Source organism: Athene noctua, chromosome 2 (genome assembly GCF_965140245.1).
Source record: "Athene noctua chromosome 2, bAthNoc1.hap1.1, whole genome shotgun sequence".
Classification (NCBI taxonomy): domain Eukaryota; kingdom Metazoa; phylum Chordata; class Aves; order Strigiformes; family Strigidae; genus Athene; species Athene noctua.
The window spans coordinates 79,108,550-79,128,375 of record NC_134038.1 but is presented as its reverse complement, the minus strand read 5'-3'; the positions used below and the strand labels follow the sequence as shown (position 1 = coordinate 79,128,375).

The 19,826-nt window shown below is 38.1% G+C and overlaps 1 long non-coding RNA gene and 1 other non-coding gene across 2 annotated transcripts; both read right to left on the bottom strand.

Moving 5' to 3' along the window:
* Window positions 1-12,486: 12,486 nt before the first annotated feature.
* Window positions 12,487-19,727, bottom strand: LOC141956942 (uncharacterized). Its single transcript, XR_012633034.1, has 3 exons — window positions 19,686-19,727; window positions 15,395-15,433; window positions 12,487-15,021 (listed from the first exon to the last, which is right to left on the bottom strand). It is a non-coding gene; the product is annotated as an uncharacterized LOC141956942 (long non-coding RNA).
* LOC141958297 (small nucleolar RNA SNORD123) lies at window positions 15,524-15,592 on the bottom strand. The gene has a single exon (XR_012633258.1). It is a non-coding gene; the product is annotated as a small nucleolar RNA SNORD123 (small nucleolar RNA).
* Window positions 19,728-19,826: the final 99 nt, after the last annotated feature.

Here is a 19,826-nt window from a genome sequence, read left to right as displayed (position 1 = left end):
TGCAGCTTCTTCCAAGAACCCTTAATCTTTATCATCATGACATCCGTACACACTGTTCTGCTCTTACATTGCTTCCAATTGATCTCAGAGCTTTGCAAGAGATGCCATCTATAGTTGGTACTACCCTGACGACTGAAAAATCAATGATCAGAGAAAAAGCGACATCAATTATCAATCCATTTAGGTCCTGGAGACAAGTTAGTGATGTTTATTAGAGAAGACATCTTGAAGTAATTTAAAAATGAAACCAGCTACTACCATTCCAGATGCTGAGAAAGCTAAACAGCTTTCTGTAATGACAGCTGTTCCCAAGGACAAAGAACTCCAAAAGCCAGATTAAAATAAGTAAAGTAAGTGCTCCTCTATTTCAGTCCAACTGTGCCTAGCAAAACTAACATTATTATGTAAATACTGCTTACTGACAGAATAAAGCATCTGCCTTTGTGAACAGCCTTTGTGATTTTGGTGTCAAGCTAAATAATAAAAGGCTAATTTTTCTGAAGGATATCTAAGTTTCTATGAGCAACACTGGAAGTTTGGTCCTTACGATTCCTTATTTTCCCATATAATTTGCTGTAATGATTGTAATGATGAAGGGTTCATGAAAAGTTCTGAAGAGAGCAGAACTCGGAGTTTTTTTCTCCTTTGAAGTCATACACCTCTTCAGCAACCGAACATATGACATGCAAGGTCCTAGGAAGAATACCTGCCAAAAAATTCTTGGTCTTTTGGTGGAAGCCCTTCAAATGCCAGTGCTAGACAGCTACAGATTATTTACATATTTGCAGTGATAACCAACCAGTCATGTTTTAAGAAAATAGTTTTCTTTTTCTTTTAAAAAGCTACCATCATTTACAAATACAACCAAGTTGTGAAACAACCAAGATAGTCAAGGTTGATACACTGAAGAGAAGTGACAGTTCTTCCCAAACCCTGTCTTCAGATACCATCTTTGCATTTTGTTTTAGGTTTGGGCTAGAATAATCATTAGTCAGGCCCTAGAAGTCATCTCTTTTGGGTATTCTCATCAACTACAGAATATTTCTGTGGCTTTTCTCATCCTTTTCATGGATGTTATTCATGAATAGCATGTGAAAAAAAAAAATAGCCTTGCTTTATTGGATATCTGATTGATAGGAAACACCTTTGGAAATCAAGGGAAAAAGTCTACTACTGACAATTAATTTCTCCAAAATGAAAATTAAAGTGTTTTTTCTGTCTTTGACTTGAGAAAACTGGAGTGTCTCAGACTCAAGATGGTAACATTCCTTTCCTTTCTTTCTCTCTCTCTCTCTCTTTTTTTTAAACTTAGGGACACTTTTTATCTTCCTTCAAGATGCGTTCTTCCATACAGCGAGCTCTTTCTTTCCCATAAACTATCTGTGATTCACAGGTAAGTAATATTCAGACTTTCCCCAGTGCTAAGAATGTTTACAGAAAGAGTTCATCAACTAATTGTGCATATGGAGTTAATGCAGTTGTGTCTGTTCAATCACTTACTCAAAGCCATAGCTTTCAGGACAACACTACAGTCCTTGAACTTCAGCTTTGCTGCAAACAGCTGAATCAGATGAGAAAGTGAAGCAAATTGTCACTCACTGGGGCTCAAATGGACTGCAAATAGCAATTGCATACCTTCCAGAGGAAAGATTTCCAGTCCATCTGGATGGTCATCTGTAACCTCAAGATAAATCTGTCAGCCACAGATTTCAGACTGTTTCGGACTGTTAAGCTACATGTCAACTTGCACTTATGCAATGCCTGAAACCAGACGTCACCTTTCCTCCATTACAGAGCTGGCAGGGGTTGGTATATCAAGCTGCAGAATGTCAAATAGCTACGTATGTCTCCTATCTTGGTTTAAACCAAGGATATTCATAAAGATGCATCTTTCTCACAAAACTTCTGTTGCTGGTTTATATAAAGGGCTGCTCACTGGGACCACTGGATGACCCTTGTTCTAGGAACCCAGATGGAGATGATACTTTAACATAGTGGAAGGCAAAGAAACCAGAGTGATCTGGAAGACATTCCTTTTTCCTTTAAAGATTTCGGTTGACCAGATGTTCCCAGGCAATGCATCCCTAAGTCATTATGTGAACAAGTATAGAAGAGTCCGTCATTATTTTTCCAACCAATGACTGGTAACTATTTATAATTTTTTTTTTTTTTTTTTTTTTTTTCATAAGGAGGCAATCGGGCAATCCAGTCTCAAATGCTCTCTTTCATGGACTATCCTTGGATCAGTGTTTCAACAGTAAATAAGTTCAGTGAAAGACCTATTCACTATCAAAAAGACTCCAGATTTTTTTTCTTGTGGGTTTTTTTTGTTTGCTTCTGCAGAAAGAGCCTGATCTCGTAATGCTTGTGAATAACAGGAATGAGGTCTCATGCATGAGTTTCCTCTGATCCCCTACCCAGAGTATAAGAAAAAGCAGAAGGAATTAAACTATATTGTTCCTAATAGTTTCTACTTGTCTGAGGCAGTTGTACCTCATGGATTTCTTGCAATTCATCTCAGCTTCTATAAACAAAAGAGAGGAATATTTTCTATGTACCTTGAAATGAAACACATGTAACCATGAACCTTCATTGCTTGAGAAAGCCTAATCAGTGCAGTGCAGATCAGGCCATGACACTGACCACTTAATCAGGAAACAGCTATCAAGAAGAAACAGTCCCAGGGTGTATAATAAGTGGGGCTTATACCTCCCTGCTCATGAGTAGATTCTGTCTTAATGCTCTAACAGGAGTTTCTGGAGATGTGTATGTGTTTAACTGATGATACTTGCTGGAAAACCCATGCTTCCTAACATCTTATTTTTACTGTCTTTTTTCCTAATTACTAGTATTCCTCTTTGAGATACAGAATAACTAATGTACATTTACTTTTATCAGTAAAGGCTATGTGTTTACTTCTAGGAAATCTTAACCTTGGAGAAATATTTTTCAGGGTTATGTCACTGTATGAACAATTGTAAAGGGATCTGTATGTGTGTAGAAGTATTATAGTCTGAGGAATAATAAAAAAACCCCATAGGTAATTGAAATTATATGAGACTGTGAACGGGAAAACTGGATTTCATGGCAAGAATAATAAGTAAGATACAGGGGTAGGATGCATTTCAGACAAAAGCCTGAACCTGCAATACATGCCCACTGGATCCAGGATACTGCAGTTCCTGAAAAAGAAAGCTTATGGAGAGCATGGAGAACTGGGAGTATTGTGATAAAAAAACCTGTGCAAATATAAATAGGATCTATTCAGTAGCATTGACTTGTTTAATCACTTCTTGTACAAGGCACATCATACTCACAGGTTGAAGCTGAATAGAAGTTGTGTAAGTAGGCTTAGGCTCTTAAATTTTGAAGACAAGATTGAAAATACTAATAAGTTAAATTATTAACCCTAAATTCAAGAATTAAGGAAATATGTAGTATTCAGTACAAACAAAGCCTGGCATTCTTGACATAGAAAATGGACGGAGTCAGACTAGCAGAATTGCCTAGAAGGCCCGAAAGATTGAAAACTTAATTGGTAACTGATGTACTAGTCTCTGTACAATATGAGAAAACAGGTGGGTTTTGGAGGAAGAGAGAAACTGGCTTCCCTAAAAAGGCCTTCACTTTTATTCACAAAGTGATGCTGCAAAACCTACTGAGGATATGCAGTCCAAGAAACATCTGGTTCTGTCCTTCTGACTTATTTTATGAAGTCTGCCAACATCATTTATATATAATTATACTAGTTTTAGCAGGACTACTGCCTCTGCAACTCTAATGAGAACAAATATGTTGCAATGTTGGCAGACGTTTGTGCTTTTCTGAACTTCCTAAACTACAAAGTTTGTTCAAGATCCTAGCTGAGGAATTTATTTACTGGGTTGGATCAGTTCAGCTTCCATATGATAATAATATAAGTATTGATTTTGTTATCATTATTGTTCTTATTAACCCCAAAGCCCAGATCAGGCACTCACTACACGTTACTACACAGTAATAGAGCATACTGTCCATCCATAACAAACAGTAAAAAACTGAAGACAAACCAGTACGTACAAGGAGATTATGGGACAATGTCAATCAAATGTGCTTGTCTTCCACATGCTAGCAGATTAGTCATTATCAGTCGTTTTTGAGGGGGCATTTTTAGGCACTAGGTGAAGAGGTGAGCGTGAAGAGGACATGGAAGAGAAAAGCCTAAAATGGTGTATGTTTATGGGGAGCTCCATGTAGGCTTGAGAGGTAGCATTTTTGTACAAATAAGCAGATGGGCAATATGTGGACTAATTAAAGCTTGAACCTCATCCCTGGATAATAAATGAGAAATTATTCATAGAATTATAATAGCTGTCAATGTCTTAAAAAATGAGTTTTTTGTTTATTGTGAGAGGAGCTGACAAAAATGCAAAGAGCTGCATGAGCTAATCGAACTGGTGGGTTTTGAAGATAGTCTTGGCAGCAGTGTATAAATAGATATGTCTGGGACAAAAATGCCTTTGTCAGGGCCAAGATGTTACAGTAAGTGAGCTGTAAAATAACTGTGACCTTAATGAGAATTTTAACAGCATGACTGGACAAAAAAGGCCAAGTTTTAGAGGTGGTTCTGTGGGTACAGCAAAGCCTAAATTAAACCTGGCATCCAAGTTACAGGTGTTTGAGACTGGCAGGATGGAAAGAGTCCTTTGATAATCTGGAAGAGAGGCAGGGAAGAGGTGGCTTGAAGGTGAGACCAAGAGCTCTGTTTTAGCTATACTGAAGTTGAGATGGCAGCCAGGCACTCCCAAAGGCATGTCAGCAAGACATGCCTTGATCTTACCCAGTGAAGGTAAGGGAAGAGAGGAATAAAGCAGTGTCTGAGATCCTTCCGATAAAGATGATAACGGAGTTTGAAGGTGAGATGAAACCAGGAGGGAATCAGCAAGAGAGGAACAAGGACTACTGGAAGTATAGAAAATGTGACCTATGAGGAAATGATGAAGGAATTAGGATTTTTTCATAAAAAAAGAAGTATGGTTACTGTCTACATAAGCATTACAGGTAGCTGGAAAATGGAGAAAATTAACTGTTCTCCACTGCAATCAGGAAGAGGTCAGTTTATGTTGTTACAGGAGCTATTTAAGTAAAGGAGCCCAAAAGAAACCTTTGCAATACTATGCATAGCAATCCACGAAGGCTGCCATGCCCTCTCCTCTGGATTTTTTAGGAAGAGATCTGCCAAGAAAAGCAGGCACCAAGACGAGGTAAAGCTGACTTTGCTGAGGGCTAGAAAGGTGGTTCTAATAATTTCTTGCAGTCTCAAGTTTAAATAAACTTGAATGTCCAAAAAAAATCTGAAAATGGGAAATCTAATGTGTATTTTTCATCCTCTAAAATGTTCATATAAATCCACTATTATATGTGTTGGTTTCACTGATATTTAACACTTTTTCACATCTAATATGATTTGAAAGGCTAGGTAATACTTATGAACTCCTGTAGTTATTAACCTGATCTTCTCATTTGTAAAACTTTTTATGTTTCTCTTTTTGTCTGTAAAGATTTCTTCCAAATTTTTTCAATGTATTCAAAAGCCAGATAGACTGTTTAGGTGAATAATTTAATTAATTTTTTACACAAAAAGAGTTATTTCTTCATCCACTTTTTTTTTTTTTAATCATAACCTCTCTTGTTAGTTTTCCTCATTTATCTCAGATAGTACTAAGGGGGTCTTTGAAAACTGTATTTTTATATAAATTTATTTCTTCTTCTTCATCTTGATGATGATGATGATGATGATTATTATTTGCTTGGTCAAAATGAGGAATAAAAAGTATGTGGAAATGCTGGCCAACCTATTATCTAGGAAATTTGTGCGTCTGAAATTTTAATCTTGACCAAGCATGTCTTGACCAAAAGCATTAAATCATGTGTTCCTTATGTTTTAAATTGTGGCTGGTTATAGCTCTAACTAGAAACTGAAATGAGTTTCACTAATGCAAGCTGTGAGCTAGTCTGGCAGTGTGCATTCACAGTCAATGGTTTTCATTGGTACAGTTCTGTCATTGTATTTGCAGTTCCTAAGTAACCACAGCAGAGCTCTAGAAATAACCAGACTCACTATCTGACCATCGTTTAAAACACTTGAATGCCAGTTGTAATTTTGGCTTGTATTTTTTGGTTACAGCATTGAGCTCAAAAAGTTCTTGTCAGTATTCATCACTGAATCTTAAACCTATGGCCCAAAATGATAATTGTGAACTGAATGGGTAATTTTTTAGACTCTGATGCTGTTCATCAAGAAAACAATCCAAGCTGTAGAAAATTGTTTGGAAATCAAAACCCTCCATGTAAAAGTGACACTTTTTGTGGTTTTGTTTTTTTTTTTTGTTTTTTTTTTTTTCAACTCCATCAAAGATCAGAGTGGGATGCTCTCTACATTTGTAGGTATAGCGTTTTGTTGCATTTTTCTCAAGTGCTTGTAATACTAATTTTAGCATTTCTATTTAATACAATCTGATGAAAATTCATCTGTTATTCTTCATGTACTGCAAGTGGCACTTGAGCACATGTCGATGATACTGAGTTATTTTGGGTAGCAAAGATGAAGAGCAACTACAAATTCTGCAGAAAGACCTCATAACATGAAGTGAGTGGATAAGAGGGAAGATGAAATTCCATGTATCTAAGTGTAATGGGATGCACACAGAAGGAAACAACAGTAACTTTGCATGAGTGGTGATGGATTACTGTTATCATTCAGGAACAAGATACTGGAGTTGCAATAGCTACTTAAGGTGAAAGCATCAGCTCAGCTCTCAGTTGTGGTCAAAAATAGAACTGAATGTTAGGAACTAGTAGAAAAGGATAGAAAGCAACCTAGAGAACTTTCTGTTGTTCCTATATGAGGTTTAATGCTATATAAATCCATAGCATGCCTGTCTAAAATGCTGTTTGCAGTTCTGATTCATTCTGTCTCAAAAAGAATATAGTAGAAGTGGTAAGGATAAAAAAAAGTGGTGGCAAGTTGACCAGCCCTATGAAATCACTTCTCCGTGTGAACTATATAAATTAAGCGAAGTCCCTCCACCTGAAAGAGACTGAGAAGACAGAAAATTGAGATTCAAATAATTATATGAGGTCTGGAGAAGGCAAAAAGGAAACGGTTAGTCACTGTGTCTTATATTGCAATGATAAGGGAAACTAGGTGGGAAGATGTTCAAAACAAAAGGAAGTGTGTCTTTTCAAAACATACATCAGCTGTGGCATTCCTAACCCTAGGATCCTGCGCATGCATGAAGTCAGTGATGGAATAAATTATGGAAACATGGGTCTATGAAGGATTGTATAAATGTAATAAGATCCTGTATTCCTGGATGTCTAAGTCATAAATAACTGATCACCGACTGTACGTTTGCCTTGCTAAACTCTTTCTTAAGCATTTGATATGGGTGACCATCAGAGAGAGCATACTTAGGCTAGATGGACCATTGCCCTAACTCCAGCTCTTAACACTAAAGAATCTGAGTGCTCTGAGGGGAGGGACTATTGTTTGGGAAAGTACGAGTGGATTTCAGGCATAGCACTGAGAGAACATATTATTATTTGGTTGACACAATGAAGGTTGACATATTTTTGCCTTTCCCCTTTTCCTTATCCTTCACTTTTTGTGTACCTTAGTGTTTTTCCTCATTTGCTTGCTTTCAATCTCTACTTCTCTTTAGTTTCTTTTTCCTTAGCACCAAGCCATCCTCCAGTCCTAAACACCCAATAGAAGAAAGTACCCACTAGTGCATATACTGCGTGAAGCATTTCCAGTATTCCTTCTTTGTACTTGGCTTTCTACTGTGGAGCTGAGCTAAGCTTAACCTTGAGTCTGTGATCCTCCAGCTATCAGACAGGATCAGGAGATGCTGTAGGGGGATTTATAGGAAGCTATGATTCTTGTTTAATGTTGTCCTTTGTTACTTCTGTTTGCAGAAGAACTTGTAGTCTGTTGTTGTGCTTGTGCACCCAGTGTTTAAAGATCAGCTTAAAAAGTGGTTCCAGAGCAGCAGCACTGTCCAAGCTCCTGGTCCAGCATCAGTGGCTGATGCCTTGGTGGGATCCTGGGAGAGTCAGCCTTGTTTGCACTGAATCTATTATGATTCCACTATGCTTGCAGCATTAAGCAAGCAGTAACAAACATTTGGAGGGATAAAAGTTTTTCTGTTTTGACCCAGACACTGGTCAAGGCTCTTGGGTTTTTCCAAGATAGAGCTTTTACAGCAAGGTCACCTTGAATTGAAGCAACACAAACAAGTGGGGCCTTGATGGATTTTCGGCATTGGTGTACCACTTCCTTTTAAGTGGGTGGAATTGAAGTTGGCCTATGGCAAGCTCAGTTGAAAATCCAATATTTAATTCTTGTTATGCTCTCATTATTCTGTTTAGAAAGTGGTTTAAGTGATACATACATACATACATAGCACCACATTTCCCCCCTTCTCTATTCTGAAATAATCAAAAGGACTTTGGTAAAAGACAGGGAATGTTTTTGAAATGAGACATGACACATTAATTTAGACTTCATTCCTCTGCTTTGGTATTGGAATAGCAATTCACTGGCAAGTTAAAACATTCCCTTTTAGCTCCTGATGACCCAAACTAGTTTGAGCCCACAAACCATCAGTCTTTCTTCATTTACCCTTCCTTCCTTGAGGCCATTGCTATTGATTTTATAACAAGCAGGGTCTGGTATCGTCAAACACAGCTGTACGCATGCTGAGTGATTGCTGTGACATAACAAATTACATTTTCCACAGGCTTTAGTCAAATGTGTTTTCATTTATAATCTTACCAGAAAAAAACAATCAGTACAACTTGTTTGTTCCTTCAGCACTTTAATTTCAGTTACTGGGAAGGGAGTTGTAAGAAAAATGAGAAAATAAATACCAAGAAAATATATATGTTTGTAAGATAATTAATTAATTTCTGAGAAACCAAATGTACCCTTAAGGATGTTTTAATTAGATATATTTAGACATTACATACCTAGGTCCTGGCAGTGTTATGAGATTCTCAGATCTCTAAAAATGACCATAATATCTGAACACCTATGGCTTTTTTCCCATCAGATTTTAAGAGTTTATCTGTAACAGTCTCCCCAGAAAATCAGTGTGTAACTTTCTACCAGAGAGAAGGAGCGTTTTAAATTTTTGGTGATATAACAGCAACACCCATTGGTAGATCCAAACCAGAGCCCTGTTGTGCTAACCACTGAGCAAATCCACAGGGAGAAATAAACTCTTCTGTGGTTTCCTAAGGTATGATATTTATGGATGACAGTGCAATGTCAACAGTAACCAGTATTGTTGTGCTCTTAAATAGATCAAAAAGCTGCACTCTTGATGTTGCATGGTTATCAAACTTATGATATATGTTAGTTATATGTATTTTTGGATAACTGATTTGAATTTGAGAACTGAAAGAAAAGCTATCATTTAAAATGAGAAGACACAATTCTGGTTTTCTTTCATGACTTCAACTAATAAATCCAAAAAGTATTTTGCCACCCTCTAAAATCTTTCCTTGCTGGTTTCTTCAGTTGTATTTGCTATACAGAATATGCATTTAAATTTAGTTTTGTGTGTTTCTTCATAAAGAGTTCCAAGCAGAATGCAACTGATTCAGTCTTAAAGGTTATTTTTTCATGCTGTGTCACTTTTAAAACTTGCAGTGTACTGGAAGATGTCACTAAATACAGCAGGAACTTTGAGTTTTATTTCTTTATTTACAGTATCTTTTAGTTTTCCTCCAATTGCAAATCCTATTGGTGTGCAAGAAAATGTAGGCACCTCATTTCCTTAAAATGCTTTGTGTTGTATCAATCTAGAAATGATGAAACATATTCTTGCTCCCCGTGAAGTCAGAAAAAAATCTTTGACAAGGATTTGCTATTGACCAAAACTTCAAAATGTTTACAGATGCTCTTACTGCATCTAGCAAGGAATAAAGATCCCGTTGAGTCAGCCAAGTGGGATACTCTTCCTGACAATCAGCTGTGAAGAATGTCCAGACATTCCTGATGGCAGCTCGACGCCTGCTGACCCTGGGAACATCAACCATTAAACATTGAGCAGAAGTGTTTGGAAGTTATGTTAATCTTGTAATTTCCTCAGCTGTTGCAAAATAATATTATACAAACAGCAGCATTCTATCTGTTCACATTGCTTTCAGTCACAGCAACAGAATGAAAGCATTTATGACCATAAACTTTTCGTATGCTTTTGCCTCAAACAATAGAACATCTCTCCAGTTCCCTCTCTAAAGATAAAAACTAGCAACTTGAATAGTTTAGAATTCCAATAGTTAATACATCTAGATGAAACCTGAGTTCCTACACTGAACTCGCTGAAACAGTAAAAAGACAAAAAAATGGACCATCCAGTACGTCTTTTGGAGCTGCTCTGTGCTTAGTTCCTCCAAGTGAGATGACTTACTGAGACCACTTCTTTTTAAAAAGAAGAGTATCTAAATGTGGGTATCCTATACAAACAGCTAGGCCTTGTTGCACCTCCTTTTACAATAGTGCTTCACAAATTAGAAGAAGGAAGAAAATCAGGTGCATTAAATAAACAGTCAAAGAGCAAAGATGATTATAGAACATATTTATTTGCTGTTTTTTCATTACATTTTGGGTATACATGCAAATATTTGCTTTGTTGCTCTAATTTGAGAAAATTTATACATCTAATTAAAAAACCCACCCCACAACAAAGAGGTTGTTTTATGAAAATACAATGTCAGGACTTAAAAAAGCTTCAGTTTTCATCCTGGTTAACTGAAATGATGATTAAGTCAATCTCTAATAGTCTTTGAAATAGTGCCATCCGGACCACAAAGCACATTTTTTGCCCCTGCCAGGCTCTTAGAGGCAGCGTGCATGGTAGCCAGTGGTCAGCAGCAGTCCACTCGTCAACCAGCCAGCAGCCAGTATTGAGGTCTAGTCTGGTCACCACACTTGTCCCCTGCCCATGTGACTGGCCAGACTGGGGGGTTAGGTTAGGAGGGTAAAAGGCTGGAGGACATGGGGAAAGCAGCAAGAACATGAGGCATGGAGGAGCATAGTTCACACCTTTCCCAGCACATAGAAAGCAGGAGGACCTGAGGGTTTCACCATTCAGACATAAGACACAGCCCAGGGAAAGCAGACTTCAATAGATCGTTTCACAGAGCTACTTGTTTCCATGTGCAGCTGCCATGACATTGCATTTGCTTCTGTTTCATGGAGAAATCACGTAAATCATGTAAAACTCTCCCAGAACCTAATGCTAATGAATATGTGTCAGATTTTTCTTTTCTAGATGATTTATCGTGCTACAAAGAGAAGTTGCCAATCATCTACAATGTTGAGTGACTGCTCACTTTTCTCCTATGTGTACACACTTTGGAATGAACATGTCTCTTCTTTTGTGGTACTTATACACTTAAGTACTCAGGATGAATGGCTTCGGGAATACTTTTCTTCAAAAAAGTCCTTAACTTTAGAATTAGTTCCTATCTTGAGGTCCAAGTTGCTGTGTCTTTGGGGCATAAATACATAGCCTATTTTTGTGAAATGTTGGCACGCATGGAGGCTTTGGGCTGCAGTTGGATGAATGTTACTTTTTCCTCCTTTTTTCTTGCAATAATTCAAGGGTTTTTTCCACTTGTTGACTGAGTCCTGTTATTAACATTCTCGTTTTGGTAGTAGAAGGAATTGATTATTAGAATAAAAAAGATAGTGTTAGCCATGTGGCTCCTATGTATTTCTTCCTTTACTCGCTCTTGTCTTTTAAATTAGAACCTCTATCCACAGCTGCCAAACCCGATTGAAATCTGATATTTTTATGCAAATTATTTAATTAACAGTTTTGTCATGCTAGAACCACTTCTAAAATTTTAGCCTTTAAAGTCTTTGTAAACATATGGCTGATGAAAGAACCAAGAGTTCTACTCAACAGTCTTATTTTGTTTATATAGCACCATCAGTGCACACACCAACCTCTCTGCAAGCCCTCAGCTTCTGTTCTGAATTGAGAATGTCCATTAGAGACAAGAGGTACTTCAGGGTGTGTGGATATTACAGTCTTGGTCTGCTTTGGGTAACTTGTAGTAGCATTTAAAACATGATGGTAGACTTACAAGGCTAACATTGGTTTCAGTTTCCTTCCTCTAACCTGGTCTCTTTAATGAACACCCAAGTCTCATTATGTAGCAAAAAACCTTAGTAATCTAAGTAGAGCTGGGGGTAACTGCAAAAAAACAAGTGGTTCTTGCTCTTTGATAGTATATCTGGACATCATTCCTCCTGCTAAGTGTTTTGCAGTGAGGCTTATTTTATGAAACTTTAGATTTTGAAAATCAAATCCTGGCTTCGTGGAGCAGACTCAGGAGAGGTGTTCCCTTCTTCAACAAAATCTCTTACATGTTTGCATGTGTTCAGCCAAACAATTAACACACAATATTTTTAGTAGAGTAGTTTTTATTAAGTAAAATACAAAGAAAAACAATAAAAACATTTTGAGTACAATACTGATTTAAATAATTTCAATAATTACAACTGTTTCAGGTTATGGAAAGCAATAAGAAGGATACAAATTTAATAACTGAACTTATACCAAACATCTGACATTAGCAGAATGCTAAGGGCAATAAGTCAAAGACTCAAATGTTAGGTAGCACTAGAATTAGGATCACCAAGTGCATATTAATTCCATATTCTTATAATGCTACTGCTTCCTACTTTTGCTTATCAAGGAACATTATCTTCGTTATACCCTGACTGCCAAAGTCACAATGCAGGCTGAGTTATACATATCTGAATGAAAAATCAACTTATAGTAGAAAATAGCTGAACACTTTCAAACGGACTGCCTACAATAAACAGATGCAGTATGTTTTGCCAGAAAAGTTCAAGCTATTTGGGAAATGGTGGGATCCCTTTGGTTTGAACATCGCTTTGGGACAGAACACTGCATGAAGGCTAAAGGTATGACCGGAGGGAGTTCAGCTCAACACAGGTTTTGCACAGATTTTTGCTGCTACTTACAGGTGACTTGAAAAACCCCGACACTTTTGTACCATATGTCCATACGTGAGGGATTTGGGACAGTGATCAGATACAAACGGGTATTAACAACAGCATGATGTGAGACCAATATCCACTTTCCCTAATTCACAGCCCACAGCATCTGCTCTTGTAAATGACACTTGGTAGGGGAATCTCTATCATGTATTTTTAACACTTACATATTTGACCTTGAATGGAGACAGGCAGAACAGGCTAAATCCGCAAATGCCAACTGAGATGCACAAAAGCTTTGCAGGGCTTCCTTTCAAGTCTAGGATGATGTGGGTACCTCCTTACACTCCTATTGCTCTAGTCTGACATGAGTTAGACTAGTGATGGGACAGAAGATTAGACTGTGAGGGGTGTGCCTTAGTATCCAAGCAAAATCAGCAATTCAGGTGTTTTTTGGTTGGGTTTTTTTTGGCTATTTTTAGTTTCTCAGTGATAAACATGCATTAGTTTTAATTTATTTTCTCTTTTGCGGGAGAGCTGAGCATGGACACGACCAATGTGATCAAGCAATGCCCGTTTATTACAACTAAGAAAGCCTTTTTATAATGTTCTCCCGCACACGTGAGTAACATGCAGTACAAGTCCTCAAGACTGGACAGTTAACTTAGCCCGCGCTTTAAACCTTCTTGTGATTGGATAAAAAGTGCCACATCAGCCTTGCCAGGCTTTCTGCCTTGTGGATCTTCCTCTTCCGTCCCAACCCCTTCCGGGGGTTGTTTGTCTCGTCGAGTTTCTCCCCCCTCATTCAGGGTCACACCCTTATCGCATTCTTGCTCGGCTGAGGCTCTTATCAGTCTGGTTCTCACGCAGGATTGCTCACACGTCCATTCTCTCGCAGAAAGCCCTCTAGAATCCCAACACTCTTTCATCTTTGTCTAATACTACTTCTGTAGCCACTTTCAAGTTGTCAAGCATTTTGGGTTTTAACAATTCTAGACTAAAAAGACTGGTTGTAAATAACACCATCTAGTTTTTTTTCCTAACAGGCAGCTGAACACAGTGTGGGAGCAACTGAGGAAAGTATCACTTGAATTGGACTTGAAATTTTTATTGCTGCTACTAAATGATCTGAGCTGATAGGGAATGTATGGCTGGAAAAACCAATCTCTTATGCCATGCATCTTGTTAAGTTTCTGACTGTCTTACCTCCTACATAAACCCTCTAGACAAGTACTTCTAGCTTTTTGTGTTCACCGTGAGTCTGAGAGAGTGAAAGGGCAGAGGTTGAGTGAGATTTTGGTCACACAAATATGCTGTCTGCGTTTAAATAAAAAGGTAAATGAAGTCTCATTAAAGACAGTCAGTGAGACTCTTTATTGGGAAAACCTTTTCTAATTAGTCGTTTTGGGGTGGGGTTTTTTTGTTGTTTTTTTTTTTTTTAAAATTTTTATTTTTATTTTTTAGTGGATTTAAGATATGCTCAAAGCAAATCACAAATGTTCACCCAGGAGCTTGCTCTAATTTAGCTAAATCACTTTTTAGAAGTGACTTAGGGCCTGGCTTACTTGGAAAATTTATTATGAAATTCTTGTGCACTGACAACTCCACCATCATTTCCCATGCTGTGTGCCTTGGTGCCTGGCACTTGCTGCCTGCTCAGCACGCTTTCACAGGGTAAATGTGATTTAGGGCTCTTAATGCTAGACCAGTGTCACAGAAACGTTGCCCAAGTATGCGGGCTGCACAGCTGGTTAAGATTTCTTCTAAAAATTGTAATGGTCCAGTTCTGTGAAGGCAGGAGTTATGCCAAGTTTTGTCTCTACACACACAGTCCCAAAAAGGCCAGCACAAAAGCCCGAAGTCCAGATAAGTGCTATATCCTGTGCTTTAGACCATTTAGCAGTGATAAGGTCATATATATGTACTCTTTACCCAAATCTCACTTGTACTGCTGAGTGATGTAGTAACACAGGAATCCAATATTAATGAGTACGGACCTGCAAACAGAGAGGAGGAACTAATGGATTGCTAAATCATATCCTGGCTTACTTTAAGGTGGTGTCTTGAGGCTAACAACCAAAAAATTAAAACTTAAATTAGTCTATAGAAGAAAGTTGTGTAAGGCAGCAGAGTATATTATCATCCAAAGTAGAGGACAAAGCACGCTGATATTTTTATTATGTGTTAATTTTAAAATCCCTCAATATAGATTCAAATGTAATAGGGCTTATGTCTTAGGCTTGTAATTTTTCATAACTTCAGTCCAAATTCTGACCTATTTAAGAGACCAGAGTTATTATTTCCCATTATTTCTATTCCTCAAACTTTTCAACTGGATTTCTCCAAGGCATTCTTTCTTCTCACACCTACCTTCCTCTTCAGTTTGAAAGTATCAGTTCTGGGTAGTGGCTGAAAGACAGAAAAACAAACACATAAAAATGTTTTGACTGCAGGTATTAATTTAAAATATTCCTTTTTTTTTCCTGGAGGAGATGTGAAGGTGAATCAGGAAATGGATGGCTTTTTCAGATCACATGAATCAGTACCCCAGAATTCATCATTTTCACCAAATAGCTGGATATTTTTAGGGACTTGAAGTTAGATGGTGCTTATTTAAGGCTTATATAACATCTTCTTTAACTGCCTTATCTGTCAGAGACTTTAATGAAAAGAAAGAGGCAATTACTAAAAATCAGCTTGTACATTTATAAATTCAAGTGCACATTTATTTATATTATATAGTTGTGTCAAAAATATCACCTTAAGCATTCATAAAATTAAACCGCTTTGTTTATAAAGAGCCTAAATCATACAGCCTCCATGAGAAATACTACTTTTTTCTCTCTTTTGATCAGAAATGGTAAATATAAACTCATCAGATAAACATCTAGCTCTCAAAAGCCAAATAATTTGGAATTTCGTTTCACTGTTCCTAACTGATAGATATTAAAGGTACTGGTCAGTGTAACCTTTAAATACAGCACATAATGCAAGACAATAATTTGACACAAAAGAGGAGAGAGTTTGTAACTCTGGTATTTATTTCGCTGTGATTTAAAGTAAGTGTTGCAATGGTGTCTTTTGCTAAGATAATTAAAAAATTGCTCAGTCTGAACTTGTATCTGCTACTGGGGTTTGCACTACTGGGCTAGAGCCTTGCATATCCTACTTTTTAACTGTATACTTCTCTACTGGAACCATCTGAGGATAACATTCAAATATGGCAGACTCATGATGATCCAGCCTTGGAAGATGACATTGCTCAGTGCAGGCAGGAATCTGAGGACTCACACAAGTCAAATGCAGCAGACCAAATACTTTCCTGAATCTCAGTGACAAAGAAGGAAGAAACCACAATGTAGACCTGATGAACAGGTCTCTCAGCAAAGACACATAAGCGAGGTAGATTCAAGGTACCAGACTGCACAAACTCTGTGTTCTTTAGCATTGGTTCAGGAAAGGGAGCTTGTTCACATGCACCATGCTCCTGGCTGGTCTGCTCTGAAAAGTTTCTGGTCACCAGGAGGGTTTCTCCTGAGTCACAGATGACGTGGTTGAAAAAACAAAAGCAGGCAATTAACTGTGAGAAATCAAAGTTTTTCTCTGCATACTTCTCATGAATTAAACAAAAATAACCAATGTTTTCAATGGAGTGAAAAAACGAAAATGCAATGAAAATAAAGCCTTTGAACTCTGTCATCGTGAAGCGAGCGAGGTCTTTTCATAGAATCATAGAAGAGTTTTGGGTTGGAAGGGACCTTTAAAGGTCATCTAGTCCAACCCCTCTGCAATGAGAAGGGACATCTTCAACTAGATCAGGTTGCTCAGAGCCCTGTTCAACCTGGCCTTGAATGTTTCCAGGGATGGCTCATCTACCACCTCTCTGGGCAACCTGTTCCAGTGTCTCACCACCCTCATTGTAAAAAATATCTTCCTCATATCTAGTCTAAATCTACCCTCTTTCAGTTTTAAACCATTACCCCTTAATCTATCACAACAGGCCCTACTAAAAAGTCTGTCCCCATCTTTCTTATAAGCCCCCCTGAAGTACTGGAAGGCTGCTATAAGGTCTTCCTGGAGCCTTCTCCAGGCTGAACAACCCCAACTCTCTCAGTCTGTCCTCTTAGAAGAGGTGTTCCATTCATCTGCTCATCTTCGTGGCCTCCTCTGGACCCACTCCAACAGTTCCATGTCTTTCCTGTGCTGAGGGCTCCAGAGCTGGACACACTACTGCAGGTGGGGTCTCACCAGAGCAGATTTGAGGGGTAGAATCACCTCCCTTGACCTGCTGGCCACATTCCTTTTGATGCAGCCCAGGATACAGCTGGCTTTTTGGGCTGTGAGTGCATATCGTCGGCTCATGTCCAGCTTTTTATATACCAGTACCCTCCAGTCCTTCTCTGCAGGGCTGCTCTCAATACTTTTCTCTACAATGCAAACATAGCTCAATGCTCAGTTTTACTTAAGCTAACTCCTTCCTTTTTTCTTTCCTTGTTGTTGTTTTGTTTCTTTCTTTTTCCTTTTAACCTAACTTAAACTTTGGGCTTACAGTATCTGACTTTGTTTTTCTAAATGATGAGAGACAGACATACTATCCAAGGTGCTTTTGATGGGTAATGAGAAGACAGGCCTTTCCTTACACCATGGCTTTCCCACCTAAACAGATGGAAATCCACCCCCTTCCCTGCTTTCTAACACTCCTTATATCCTGCCACCACAGGGAGGAGCTGAAATCTGGCTTCCCACCAAACTGGCCAAAAGCCTGAAGGTGCTGTGCAGCCTTTTCTCTTCCAACTGCACTACCTTACCGCTTTCATGTGCTAAAATCCCTTGACATGCTAGGCTCTATTTTGTTGCAAGAAGGGATCAAGAATTAGTAACAGTGAGAAATATAATGACAGAAAAATGCAGGGCAAAGGAGGAGGTGATCCATGCTAGAAGGAAGGCTGGATAGAATTGGGGCTTGGTCCTCTCAGGGTTTTCTTTTCCTTCCTTAAATCCGACAGCAGAGCTTCTCCTGCTTCTTCCTCTCCTATCCTCAGCATGATACTCTAGATTACGTTAGGATATCCTTATTTATTTTGGTTACAGTAATAGAGGCTTAGCCTGGGATAGAGACACTACTGTGCAAGGTACTTGTACAGACCCAAACACCTCTCAGCCACTGCTTGCAAGAGTATGTCTGGGGGTTGATTTGCCTAAAATTGCCTGTCTCACTCAACTAATCTGATTTAACTCTGCACTTAGACACAGGACAGAGTAACATGTAACATTAAATAATGTTACATTTTGTAGCTTTATTTCAAACATGGTTAATCTCACGGCCAGTTTCATACATCTTTGGCCATGAGCTTTTCAAAACAAAATAAAATGAAATTGAATTAACCATTGACATCATTACTGTTCTTCCATGAGATTGGTGGTTAGCTATAAAGCACTGACTTAAAACCTCTGGGGATGATACAGAGAAAGTATGATTCCAGTGAAATTTTTCTTATGATAGAACATACATCATTAATCCAGTATGATATAAAGTTATAAGTGTGGGGTTTTTTGTTGTTGTTTTCCATATATGTCCATTGTTTCACAGCTAAACTGCAGAGGAATTATTATTAAAGCTAAAATTTTTATGTGTTTTTTACTGTTGATTTTGCATGTGCAGTGTTTGATTTTCATAGATAAAGTATGGATGTTTGATTTTTTTCTTTTTTTGACAGTAGTTGGAAAAAAGAAAGTCTAAAGTTATTGTAATAGGTAGAGATACATATATAGCATAGGACTTGCTGATGTGAACAGATACGTCTTAGAAACACTCCAAGCAAGTTAAGGGAGTATATACGTGAATTGTTACTTTCATGGCAATTTTTAAGCGTAAAATGGATTATTTTATTTTCTATAGAAATATTTTCTGGAGCTGAGAAAATTTCACAGGAAAGTGATCCTACATAAATATACATTACATTGGTGTCTTACAAATGTATATTGTTAGAAATAAGGAAACATCCTTGACAGTCAGGGTTACATGATTATAATAGAAAAAAAGTCTGGCCTTTAATATTTGCTTTTGTGGTTTGGGTGGGTGTGTGTTTTGTGTTTTGGGTTGTTTTTATTTTTTTTTTCCTTTTCTTTTTTAAACAAAATAGCAAGAAGCAATCAGAAAGAATGTTCCAAATTCCAGAGCTTCATTTTTAGTGATAATTTTAAACTTTCATTAACTTTTCTCCTTGAACAAGTTTCTATTCTAACATAGCCAAAGTATCATTCTCCCTTGAGTTAGCCGTTCCATGCAATTTGGATTTGCAACATTTTGGCTTACAGATAAGTTTTGATTCTGGTTGTTCTAATTAAGTATACTTTATAGGATTACTCTAGCATGGATCAATTCCATGGTTTTGTTTGTTTTAATAAACTCTCAGTGCTTTTAGTCTCCTAAACGGAGGTCTTGCTGCAAACAACACAAGCTGCGGTTTGTAGTAGAAACGTGCAAAAGCTGCCATAAAAGAAAAAAAAAAAACCAACAACCAAACAGCAAACTTTGATGGAATTCATTAAAACACACGTACGAACAAAAATACCCGCCTGGTTTAGTCCAGATGGGTTTGGCTAAACACAAAAGCATGCGCCGAAAATACCGTGAGCGCGGAAATGCGAACGTACGTACCTGGGGGAGCTGCCTGCGCGCCCCAGCCGCCAGCCCCGCAGTGCCACGTCTCCCGGCCCCGCTCCCGCCACGGGACCTTTATAGGGAACTCTCCCGGGGTCTAAAAATAAACTTTCGGGGCTGACACGTCCACTCGTGCCG